Here is a 13,907-nt window from a genome sequence, read left to right as displayed (position 1 = left end):
TATTTATAATATTATAATTTTTTTCTTTATTGAAGTATAATTGGTTCATATTTCATTTCATTTGATGCTTTTATTAAAGAGCAAGATTAACGTTTGAAATAAGAAACCGGTGAAAAATTAATTTAACCAGAGCCACAGTGCTGAACTAGGCCCCTATCTTACTTTTCTGGAAAGGACTTTTAAACATAGCAGAGTTTGGGAAAAGCTTTAATGTGCTTCCAAAGGACAGAGCAAAACTTCGCCCAAACTTTCCACTTATATGCGTGACCACTTGAGATGCACTAGAAGAAGAATGCCAGGCATTCCGACAGCAAGAGCCAAAGGTAGAGACACAAATGACCAGCCGGGCCTTGATAGGGAATGTAGCAAGAGCTGGTTTATGTATTCTGAGGAATGATGAGCTACTGGCTGGAGGGAACACAGCCGGGAGACAAAGTCATTCTGATGAGATGGGATGGGAAAAAAAACCCGTTTAAATGTACAGAGAGAAGGTGAAAATGCAGCTGCTGAAGAAATGAAAAATGAAGTCTCTTGGTAAGCAAGATTTCTTGGGGGTCTCTGAAGCTATCTGACTTTGGAAGTTTTAGAGAGTTTGATTGGATGGATTTTGAAGATTTAATTTCAAGAAAAAACAAATAATTAAAATTGGGAGCATGGGCATGGGAGTGGGGACAGAGGGCCATAGGGAAGGTGGGAGGAGAGATTCCAGACACTCCATAAAACAGACAAAAAATTGGGTGGGGAGGCAATGGAGAAGTGAGAGTAGGCAAATTTGAGGAATGGCCCAGATTGTGGCTAGAAGCTTTCCTTCCAGAGTCAAAAGCAGGCATTTAGAAGTTTGGAAGAGGAGAGACAGAGAGCTTAGGAGGAAATTCATTAGTTTTCTTTTACAATCCTTTGTTATTTTGTTGTAAATGTTCACAAAATGAATGAATGAAGGCCACCACTAAAAATTGTTCACCTTGTTTAGTTTTATTTTGTTTTGTTTGCTTGTTATCTCCAATTGCTTAAGTAATTATAACGCAGGGTTTATCCTCTGCTGAGAATTTCTGTAAAGGCATGAATGAGAGTGACTGACTGACTGATGGAAGACGAAAAAGCATGGATGAGTTCCTACATGGGTAGAATATACCTGTATCAGTAACATGCCAAATCACTTAAAATGTTGACATATATAAGCTGTATGTCCAGTGGAGATATAATATAGTAAACCATATTTGAGAGAGGTATCAAGTAGTTTAAAAAAAAAACTTTTGAAAGACTGAGGTCCTCTGTTAATTTTGATCAACCCTCCAACTGACTCAAACAGGCTTCCTACTATGCTTGTGTCGGATTTTTCAAAGTGCAGAAGGTAAAATTTCTTAAATCGAAATGAAGTTACTGCTATAAAGTTTTATGACTGTGAAGCTGATGAAAGACATAATACTTATATGCCCTGCAAAGACACTTTGCCACAAGAAGCACCAAAAGGAAATGCCAAAATAGAGCTAAGAGACAGACAGACAGACAGACACAGTGAGAGATAGAGAAAGAGAGAGAAGGAGAAAGAGAGAGAGAGAGAGAGGGAGGGAGGGAGGGAGAGGAAGAGAGAGAGAGAGAGACCTCTACAGAGGTATAGTGCCTAGTTTCGCTTTGTTTTCTAAAGCATTTTGTAGATGTAACTCAGATATTAGCCTAATCACTATGCTTGCATAGTCCACAACAATAGTAATGATTATTATTACTATTTAAAATTCTAGGACGTTGAGAGGTTGGGACTGGTCCACGTGTCAGAGGCAGAACTTGAATTTAGGTCTTCCTGACTCCAGGCTCTCTAACCACTGTACCTATGCTGCCTCTATTGGAAAGCTACCTCTTTAAGATTATAAATTACAAAAACAAAGCTCTATATTGATAGAAATTTCCTCATTAGATGATTTCTATGGCAAAGAAATAAAAGGTCTAATCTCCCCATCCCCCCAAAAGTAAATAATAATAATAACAACTATATGACACTTGAAAGTTTTCAAAGGACTTTGCATGCATTTATTTCACTTGGAAGTGCTATCATTGTTTTACAGATGGGTCAACCAAGGCACACAGTTTTAGTGGATTATATAAATTAACAACCAGGTAAATGGCCTTTGGATAATAAAAATTCAGTAGCATTGAGAATTTAGTCTCTTGGGCTACTCAACTCCCACTCAACAATCTGCCCCTTTCTTCTGTGCCCTTAGGGGTCAATTCAGTACTCCCTTCCAACAGAAGAAGCAAGTTGGTACGTTTGCTTTAAACTACAGCTGTTGACATCAGGCATCTAAATAGAAGACATTAGATACTCATTTTCCCTTCACTCCCCCTCCCCCTTTTACTCTTCCAGCTGTGGACATGCTGTGCTTTTATAAGCATTATGTTTCATGTTTATGTGAGTTTCTTAAGTGCCTTGGTGTTCATTCTTTATTATTAATCTTATCTCCAATTGGTAACATTAATTCCAAATTTAAAGGCCAGAAAAAAATGCCCTAGATGCAATGTGATGTTTGTTTCTTATGGACTTCTCATTGATTTATTATTAATAATATTTACTTAATGTTTACAATTTAATGGTCACTGTGGCTAACATAAAAATATCTGTCCCGAAACCAGTTTTATGTATCCCTCCTGGATTTTCAAACCTAAACATACCATCCAGAAAAGCATATTACATGGATACTAAAACAAGGGGTGAAAATGTCATTTTACAGGTTTTCATTGGTTTCATCTTTCTCATTACCCATACAAACATGGATGGTTCTGAATGAAAAATACCAGGAAATTCTTAGGAATTAGCCATTCGCATGTTCCCAGGAGAAGACACCAACAACATCAGCATCTGCCGTGCCACTAGTAGCCAATTCACTGAAATTAATGGTGTTCTGAACCTTTGCTTACTGAGGTTTTGAAAATAGAAACTTGCCCTTGAATGATCTTTAGGGAATGGCTCCATCTACCATGCTCAGAACATCCAGCCAGAGGGAGAGGAAGGAATAAACCAAGCTGTAACAAATTCCTCAGTGCCTGACCAGTTGTGGAGGTTAAAGGTGCTAGTGTGGAATGTCCAGTCTTGCATACGTATCTAGCATTTCTTTAAGGAGGAACCCAGCCAGTGTAGGAAATGACCCCCTTCCGCTGGCTACCTTATATCTACAGTTCCTCTCGTAGGCCTCTTCTCTCTGAAAAGCAGTGTTTCTAAGAGTGGCTGCTCACCCCTCCTTCAGGCCTCCATGGTTTGCCATATAATAGTCACCATGACCCCAGTAAAGGATAAATCACAGGTTACTGTAACAAAGGTGATACCAAAGTGTACCGAAAGAAACAGAGCCAAATATTCACAGATAAAAAAGAAAAACATGAAAACAATAAACTTCCAAGGTTCAGAGGACCAGCTCTTTGGGGGATACTTCCTTCGACACGGCAACTCCTTCCTTTAAATTAGATAACAGGCAATTACTGGAAGGACAGAAAAGAACAGATTTGAATTTTACAGTCTCCAGCTTCTCATTTACATCGGGCAGCATTTACAAACTAGGGCAGCCATGGAGAAAAACGTATGCTCCAGGACTATTAGACAGAAGCCCCAGCATTTCACTTTCCCTTTTCAATATTTAAATGAATACTTTTCTGGCTGGTTGATTTAAAGTAATGTTCTTGCAGAGTAAATCTTCCCTCTCCTATTAAATCCCAGTGACATTCAGCATGTAAGAAAAAACACATTGGATCAGCAACAGATTTTACTCCCTGATGAACTCAGCCCCCACTTACCCCCCAAGAAAAGAAGAAAAAAAAGCCCTCCTGATTATAGCAGAAATGTTAGCAGTATTCCTGAAGAAATCATCTATTGCCAGTGGCTAATAGCCCTGATTAACACTCAGAGGCAAACAGAAGGCACTTAATCTGAGACTGACCACTGGGGTTTATCATACCAATAACTCTGGGCAGGTTATTTAGGCTCAAAGAACTGTTGCTAGAATAAACCATATTCAAAAGTCTACATTAGCAGTTGTGTGTATGTATGTATGTATATACCTATATATATATAGGTATATACACACATGTGTATATATGCACATGCATACACATATACATGTATGCACAAACAAAATGTATATATGTATTGTGTGTATGTGTGCATATACATACACATGTGTGTGTGTGGAATGTTTCCTTTTTCCCTTAAGAGGAAAAAATGCCCCGGTGGAAGAATGAGTCACTTCTGTTCTTGTCAGATCCCCTGAGCATTTGAATGGGCTTATCATTTTATTGGGAGATCTTACCCACTTTACAAGGTGATTTTTCTTTCTACCTCCTACTCAGTAGCAAAGACCAGCAGAGAAAAGATGCAGAAATGCTCAGCAAAACTCTGAGGAGGATAGTGTTAATCTTAGAACAGAGGCAAAAACCTGAAGCTTTTATTAGAAGGAGAAGGTATTTATTATTGCACACTAATGCATTGATCTGCCTTGGGTGGGGAGATTGGAGGGAAGAGAAAGAATTCTCTTTAATCAAGTACCCTTAAGAGGATACACTAGAAACTGAATTTGGGAGAAAATATTAATGAAGAATTCTTTTTTATGCCACATATTCAGAAGACACAGGGATGTGTAATCAACATTGGTTTAAAAAAAAAAAAGTCTTTGTCATACAATGGAATCTGAAATGTTTGTGTACATATATGTGTAGGTATGAATATGTATATATGTATATGTATGTATTTATGTATATCATAGATTTGGAGTTGCAGGGACCGTGAAGTTCATCGAGTCCAACATCCCTTCATTTTACTAATGAGAAGACTGAAGCCAAAGGAGCTTAAGGGACTTGCCCAGAGACACACAACTGGCAAGTGACAGAAGTAGGATTTGAATCTAGGTCTCCCTGACTCCAAATTCAGCAAGCTATCCACTATATCACGCTGATTTTCTTAATAAGGTGTTCATAACAGTCAGTTGTTTTGACTACTACTACTGAGAGCCAAGAACTATACCAGGAACTGTGTAGCAAACAAGTGATCCATTTGGCTGCTAAGAAATATTAAATCCACATCTTTCCCCTTCTATGCTTCTGCCTCAGAACTCAGAGAAGTTAAGGCAAAAGGGAAGTACTTAGTGTGTGCCTGGTACTCTGCTAAGCACCAGGGATACAAAGAAAGACAAGGAACAGCCCCTGATCTCAAGGAGTATATAGTCTAAGTAAGAGATAACATGCAAACAGCTACATATGAATAAGCAAGATATATACAGGATGAAAATAAGAAATAGTCGACAGAGAAGTGGTCAGTGAACTAGCTAAACTGTGCCTGGGGAATATTTATGGTAGGGGACACAGAGGAAGCAAAACAAAGGCAGCAGGAGGAAAGATAAACAGAAAATAGTCCTGCCTTTTAAAAAAAAAATGTCTTTAATTTATGGAATAAAACAAACATTTCTATAATATAATATAATAAAAAAGATGACTGCATATGAAACTGCAACTCTATTACATGTAACTTGCTATTCCTTTTAAATATATAATAAGGTTATCATGTAAATTTCTTTTTTCGTTTTTTCTCTTTTCTCCTCCACGTCCTAGAGATGGCTACCATTAATACAAATAGGTGTGAATATATAAAATTATCCCACTTTGAGGGAAGTTTTCTGGGAGAGGATTGCCAGGCCCACAGATAGCACCAACCTTCAGTGAGAAGGAAGTTGTGGGCAGGGCATCCCGAGAGAGGAATACTATATTGACAAGATCCTGTGGATGGGGGAAGGAGGTACAGGTTTCCAGAGTACAGAGAATCCGCAACACAGAGATAGCCCTCTGTGCTCACCCCCATGTCTGCATTTCGGAACAAAGTCCTATTTATCCCAGGCTAGTCAGAGCTAGGTAGCACAGTGGATAGAGTATGGGGCAGGAAATCAGAAAGACTCTTTTTCATGACTTCAAATCAGGCCTCAAGCACTTACTAGCTGAGTGACCTTTGGCAAGTCACTTTACCCTGTTCTCCTCAGGGTCCTCACCTGTAAAATGAGTTGGAGAAGGAAATGGCAAGCCACTCCAGTATCTTTGGCAAGAAAACCCCAAATGGAATCCTGAAAAGTGGGATATGACTGAAATGACTCAACAATAACAAAAGTTAAAGCTATACACTCGTACACAATTATTCCTTCCCTCCTCCTGATACAGAATACTATACAGAGTCTATTTATTCCTAAAAGGAGCAGTAGCAGAGCCAATTGTCATATATGACTGATAATTTCACTGCTTGCATACTGACTATCAATAAAGTCTATTCATGAAAGCTATGAAGTGTTGCAGCAAAGCTCTTTTGTCCAGAACAATGGGAGATGGAGCTATGATATCACTGGCAAAGGAAATTTCTAGATGAAGATGCTCCTTTCACTAATACAGGTTAACACTTTCTTTATATCTTATGGTCTTAGAAAGATTCCTGGATTGCCAAGAGGTTAAGCAACACATCTAAGCTACACAGCCATTCTGTGTTTGAGTTGAGAATTGAATACAGGTGTTACTGAGGCAGCTAGGTATACAATGGATAAAATACTTGACCCGGAATCAGAAGATCCTGCCTTAACAACTCTGTGACCCTGGGCAAATCACTGAGCCTCTGTCTTCCTCAGTTTCTTCATTTGTAAAATGAGGATATAAGAATAGCACTCACCTCCCAGAGGCATCATGAGAATCAAATGGGAATAATATTGATAAAGCACTTTGCAAATTTTAAACTGTTATCTAAATGCCAGCTATTATAATTAATTTTTAGGCCAGTTCTCTAGTCACTACATCACACTTCCTTAATAACTTCTATCTATCAATAGCTGTATTAATTTACCACATTCTTCTTTAATGCCTCCCATGAGTTTAATTGTAGAGGAGAAGGATGTAAGGAGAACCTACTGTGTAGGCTCAGAACTGCTGATCCTGTTATCACTCAAAGTCTAAGAATGAGCAAAGTCATGTCCAAACATACATAAGATCTCAACTATGCCTTCTGGAAACTTTGTTTTTCTTTACAATACATAAATCCTATTTTTCTTAGTTTTCTTGCTTTTCAGAGACTTTTTTCCTCCATAATGATAATTTGGTGTGTTATCTAACCACCTAAGCAGAAAACTCCTCCTTTTAGAGAGGCTACCTTAATTTCCACAGGAGATATTTTACTGTAAAAAGTCCACATGAAAATTTTGTAAATTAATTCATATTTTCCTCTAGAATTATAGTTATCATTCTTGAGATACCTTATTTTTATCTCTAAATGACCTTGAGTTTCCAGTAGCTCTGAATATAAGTTCCTCTGCCCTAGACCTTTCTTGATATATAATTAATGATCTGAAAACTAGCACTTAAAAAGTACCAGAGGAGGTGTTTTTAAAGAAACCCTACTGAGAATCTTTTTGTAGTATGAACAAGGAATCATCATTGCTTCTAGGACCCTTATTTTCAAGAGGAGGAATGAATTCTGTAGTCAGTGTGTCCGGGAGACACTAAAAGGGCCTTGGTTTTGCTTGGCAGCAAAGATACAAGGAGAAAGATGAAGGCAAAGGTACATGATGGTCTTTTTCAAGTTCTAAATTTAGATTTGTAGGAATACGTCCTAATACTATACAACTTAACTTCTTAATGCTCCACTTCAAAAATAATTTGTGAGGGGAGCAGCATTAGGGATGAATTCCACAGTACAATAGTAAGAAAACATTTGCACAACGTGAATATTTTGATAGGATTTCTGATTTCATTAGTGTCGGGAACCTATACCTCCTGCCTATGCAAATCAGCACCTGCTCCATAATTTACAGGTCTAAACACTTACCTGAAGCACTGAGAAATTAAGCAACTTGCTGAATGTCACACCAATCATCATTCAATAAATAGTTACGAAGCACATACTTACTATGTGCTGGGCACTGTACTAGTTACCAGAGTTACAAAGACAAAAATGGAACTTTTTTCTTAGATGGTACAGCTTAGAGTGTGAGCCTGGAGTCAGGAATCAAATCTAAGTTGAGATCTAGTGTCAGACATTTAGTAGCTATGTAGTACATAAGACAATGGCCTTGGAGTTGGAAAGACCTGTGACCAAACCCTACCCTTAGATATTTACTAGCTGATTAAGACTAGGCAAGTCTTTTAACTGTTCTGTGCCTTCATTTCTTCATCTTGTAAATAATGGGAGGGGCAGCTAGGTAGTACAGTAGATAGAGCACCAGTGCAGGAATCAGGAGGACCTGAGTTCAAATCTCACCTCAGACACTTGACACTCACTAGCTGTGTGATCTTGGGCAAGTCACTTAACCCCAACTGCCTCATCCTGGGTCATCTTTAGTCATCCTGATGAATATCTGGTCACTGGATTCAGATGGCTCTGGGGGAGAAGTGAGGCTGGTGACCTGCACAACCCTCCCTCACTCAAAACAAAGTCAAGTGCAAGTCATGTCATCATTTCTCTGATGGCATGGTCTTCTTCGACAATGAAGGACAAACACACACAAATAATGGGATCAGAAATGATGGATCCTAAAGTTTTTCTTCTTCCTACTGTAAGTTTCTGGTCCTAAGATCTATAATCCTATAGGTATAGTTTACATATATTATAGTAAAGTTCTTGATAAGCTATTTGATGCTATTTTGTGGAAAAGATGGAGAAACATGGACAGTCAGATATGTGTGTGTTGCAAGACTCAAAAAACAGTAACAGATCTTAACTTATTAGAAGGCCTCCAGTGGAATGCCCCAGGAATCTCTACTTGATCTTGTGCCATTTAGCATTTTTATTAACAACTTGAATAAAGGGATAGATGGACTACTCATCAAACTTGTAGATTTCACAAAGCTAAGAGAACCAATATCAGCATTTGAGGAGATTTTGGAAGGCAAATTCTCTTAAGATGAAATATTAGGAATAAATGTGAAATCTTATACTTGCGCTAAAAAAGTGGACTTCATAAGTACAAGATGTTAGAGATATGGTTAGATAAGCTTATCCAGAAAGAAATCTAGGAAATTTAATGAACATGAAGAGCTATATGATTTAATATTATATTATAGTGTAGCTAATGTGATCTTGGGATTCATAACTTTCAGGGATAAGGAGGTAAAAATAATATTTTACCCTAGGAAAATCACACCTGGCTAACAGTATTCATTTGGGGGCACTAAAGTTTAAGAAGCACATTGGAAAATGGGAAGATGCTGTCCAGAGGTGACCAAATAGAATGGCAAAGGACCCCAAGTCCATTCTATATGACTATTAGGTAAAGAAACTGTAGAAAAGAAGACTGAGGAGGAAATGATACCTATCTTCAATATTTCATAGATGTTATGTAGGAGAAGTAAACATTTTTCCTAGCCTTAAAGAATAAAAGAGGAATGGTTAGAAGTTTCAAAGAGACAAATTTTAATTAATAGAAGGAAATAAGAGCTGTCCCAATGTGTAATGAGTCACCTCAGAAATCATAAATTCTTCCTCATTGAAAAATCTTCAAGCAAAAGTTGGGTGGACCATTTTTCCAGTGAATTGCCATGGTTTTTTTGAGTGTAGACTTGATTACATTGCTATTGAGTTTCCTTTCATTTCTGATGATTCTAGGATTATATCTCTGAACATTTAAATAATATTTTTCTGTCATCCTTTATATGTCTTCCGAATTACATACCACTTTTTGCCTTAATTGGCCTTCCTGATTTTTTTTAAAGTATCTTAGAGATTTTTTTCTACTGTCCACATTAAAAGGCAATTACACTTAAAATGTCATGTATAGTACATGAGTTTCCATAATTTTTCTAAAGTATATTATATATTCCTTGATTTCTATGTCACATGATCTTATATTGAGAGTTGAAAGGGGCGTTCAAAGTCATATAGTCTAATACATACTTAGGAATTATTTCTACTTCCCTGAAAAATGGCCAGTCGGCACCTACCTAAATATCTACAGAAACGGGGAAATTCAGTACTTCCTAAAGTAGTCCTTTCCAATTTTGAACACCTCAAATTATTAGAAGGTTTCTCCTACACTGAACATTTTACATCCTCTTTTCAGTTTCCTTCCACTGCTCTTAGCTCTCCCTCTTGGGGCCAAGCAAAATGTCTAATCCTAATTTTATGAGTCCGTCAAATACTGAAATCATAGCTCTAGAAATGGCAGGGATATCATAGAAGTCACATAGTCCAACTTCCTCACTCTACAGATGAGAAAACTGAGGCCCACAAAGGTTGGGATACTGAAGGTCAAACAGGCAGTAAGCAGACAATCATCATATCTCCCTGACTCTCCACCAGACTTAAATATTTGTGAATGTGTCTTAACTTCTTTACCAGATAATACATTCTTTAATGCATCCTAGGATCAAAAGATCCTACATAGATTTCAGGACGAAAATCAACTTAAGAAGTTGTCTTGTACAAAACCCTCACTTTACAAATAGAGGGAAAAAATTTGGAAGAGTTATGCAATTTGCTGATGTTCACTCAGCTAAAAAATGTGAAAGGTAGGAACTGAACCTAGGTGTTCCTGACTACAAATCTAGCATGCCGTGCTTCCTTTTCAAAGGATGGGACCATGTCTTAATATGACTTCTTATGTACCACAATACCTAGTATTAGGGAGGTGATGATAATAGCCATTGAAATGAGGGGTTGAAATATATTGTGTCAATCATCTAGGTCTCTTGAAGTATACTATATATAATAACTTACTGGTAATTCCTAAAAGAGAGATTTCTAAAAGAATCTGACATGTTTAGATGTCATTCTGATTGGAACTACTAAGGGGTCATGGTTCTGATGATTGTGAACAAAGACAGAAAGGAAAAAAGAGAATTATGGAAAGGAGAGTGCTTTGAACTAGGAATGTGTGAACCCAGAAGCATTTTGAGATTGGCATAATGTCTTGAACTATTTTTCAAAGAGCTTGAGCTTGTCCAAACCCAAAAAGGATTTTGCCAAGCACTTTTCCCCTTAATTTTTAAACCCATGTGTATTTTAAGGGAAATTCAATCCATATGTTTCTGATTCATTTACACTTAACTCATCAAAATGTTGTTTTGTAAGAGTTACTTGGGGTCCAAGAAGCCTTATGGGTCTTTCTGAAGGATCCACTTTTTTCCCTTAGAAAACTATTTTATTTTACTGTTTTACACATGTCAGTGTGTATGTATATATGTATATTCAGGTATACATATATGAATAAATATATTCCCCTAAATTTCAAAGTTAGTTCAAACTTCATGATCCACAAGGTTCTTTTGGATTTTGACTCCACCTGATGTGTTTTTCATTCCTGGTGGAAATGTGAAGGTTCTCCTCTGAAAGGCACAAAACAGAAAAGAAATGCAGAGATGATAGAATCTGAATCCCAGCAATAGAAAATTATTTAAAGACCTAAATTGGAAAGGTAAGAAAGAAAAGACTGGCAAAAAGAAAAGAAGTGAAAAATCACACACACACAAAAACAGAAAGATAAATTTACCATGTATGAAAACTATAACATAAATGGGGTATATGGATGAAGACATGTCACATAGCATATGTATTGGAATTTTCAAAACTGTTTAAGAAAACCAAATGCCTTAGACATTTGGGAAACAAATCATGAGAATGTGTTACTAATTACTTAGATCTGCTTGTTTACTTGAGCAATAATAGTCATTGTTTCTCATCCTGCCAGCTAGTTTGTCTCCATCTCATTACCCTTATTGGCACTGCCAGAATTTATTTCAATTGGTTCTTGATTTTTCTCTGCTCTTACTCATGGCAAAGATTCCAGAAATGCTGTCATCAAAAAGCTGAGATGAGTCGTGGAAAGTTTTCAGTGTGGAAGTCAAGAGACTATAGCAGATCATGGATACTCCCACCACTTAGTGCTATGACCAGTCCATTTTTGATAATGTAGATGCAGGAAACAAAGAAAAACTGGGGGCTTCTGTCAACGTGCAGTTCAATATATTCTAAAATTGATGTCATAATAAAATACAGGTATATCTTACAAAATATTATAAAACATTTTGGAAAGCAAATGAGACTTAATGTTTCATAGGAGTATTGCCACAACTGACCTCAGAATCAAGATGACCTAGATTACAGTACCACCTTTGCAATACTGTCCATGTCACCCTGGATATTTCACTTAATTTCTCAGTGCTCTAAAACTATAAGTAACAATGTAGTTGCTTTTCTACATTGGTAGTAGAGTTTTCTTCATCTAAAGTTCTCTATACCAATGAAACAATCTAAGACTGAGAAAACAAAACAGGAGGGAGAAAAGGAAAATGGAGAGGGGGAAAAGAGATGAAAGGAGAGGAAGGGATGTTTTCAGAGTAAATCCCTAAGGTTGAAATGTACCCAAAGTCACAAAAATAGTTGATTGAAAAAATACATTATTTCATGACCAATGAGTTTTAAAATTTAATTTATATCCTTAATTTATAAACACAAAAAAGAAAAGCATTTCCAAAAAGTGGAATGAAAAAAGACAACTACATATGAAAATGTGAGTGTTTATTACATGTAGTTTATTTTATTACATAAAAATTCAATGTGTTATTTTCAAAATTATCTTGCTTGTTGTGTTTCCTTTTTTACTTCCTCCTGTTCTCTTCTCTGAATTTTTAATTTAAAAAATGCTTCCATGAACATCTTTCCTTTCCTTTAATCTTTTTTGGCAATCGCACTACCCCAAATCCCTCTCTCAGACCTCATTCAGAACACTCCCAATAAAAAAAAAGAAAAAAATAATCTTTATAACATATAGGCATTGTGAAACAAGACAAGTTCACTCATCAACACTGTTCATAAATTTATATCTAATTCTGCACCTTGAATTCATCTTCCCTCTGTTATGAGATAGATAGCATGTTTTACTGTCAATCCTTTGAAGTCATGATAGTTCATTGCATTGACCAGAGCTCTTAAATCTTCCATAATTCAATTAATTTTCTTTACATTGATCTTACTGAATCAATCATTATCCCGGTTTTGATCATTTCACTCTGGTCAGTTCATACAAGTCTTCCAAGTTTCTTTGAAATTATCCCTTTCATTGTGTCCTATACTACAACATTATTCCATTATATTCTATAAATTGTTTAACCATTTACCATTTTACAGGGTCCTTTTTTGTTGTAATGACAAACAAAAAGACTGCTACAAATAGGATTGTACATATAACTCTTTCGTCTCCTTCTATCATCTCTTTATATAGTTCTAGTAGTAGTACTGCTAGGTCAAAGAATAGGTACAATTTAATCACTCTTTGGGGCATAGTTCTAAACTGCATCATAGAATGGCTGAAGCAATTCATGAGTCCACCATTGGTGCACCAGTGTACCTGTCTTCCTGGAGCTTCTCTTCATATTTTTCTTTTTTTTTGTAATCTTTTCCACTATGATATGAATTGAAATTCCAGAATTATGTTTGCTTACATTCTTTAATTATTAGTGATTTGGAGTATTTTTCACATGGCTGCGAATATTTTCATTTTTTTACTTTGAATATCATTTGTTCATTTCTTTTGACCATTTATTTCTGAGAGAATGGCTGGTATTTATGCATGCATATATATATATATATATATACATACACATATAAGTATACGCATATAAATATATATTATATATGTAAACATATGTGTGTGTACAAAATCATCCAATAATACTTAAGAACCTACTATGTACCAGGTACTATGCTAGGAAATAGAAGTCAAAGTACAAAAAATGAAATAATACCTACTGGCAAGGAACTTACATTTTAACTGAGGAGACAATAAGTAAAGATTTAAAGATATATATACATATACATATGTATACATATATAAATACACATAGTATAAATCTATGGAGAATAAATTCAAATATACAAAATGTAGTGAGAGAGAGAGAGAAAGAGAAATAGT

General features: G+C 36.3%; 1 long non-coding RNA gene across 1 annotated transcript in view; it reads left to right on the top strand.

The window, feature by feature from the left end:
- Positions 1-354: 354 nt before the first annotated feature.
- Positions 355-13,907, top strand: part of LOC140498252 (uncharacterized) — a 39,821-nt gene continuing 26,268 nt past the window's right edge. The window contains exon 1 of the long non-coding RNA XR_011965039.1: positions 355-534. This is a non-coding gene — a long non-coding RNA (uncharacterized lncRNA). The remainder of the gene's footprint in view (positions 535-13,907) is intronic.

Source organism: Notamacropus eugenii, chromosome 4, assembly GCF_028372415.1.
Source record: "Notamacropus eugenii isolate mMacEug1 chromosome 4, mMacEug1.pri_v2, whole genome shotgun sequence".
NCBI lineage: Eukaryota > Metazoa > Chordata > Mammalia > Diprotodontia > Macropodidae > Notamacropus > Notamacropus eugenii.
This window is presented reverse-complemented; position numbering and strand designations above follow the sequence as displayed.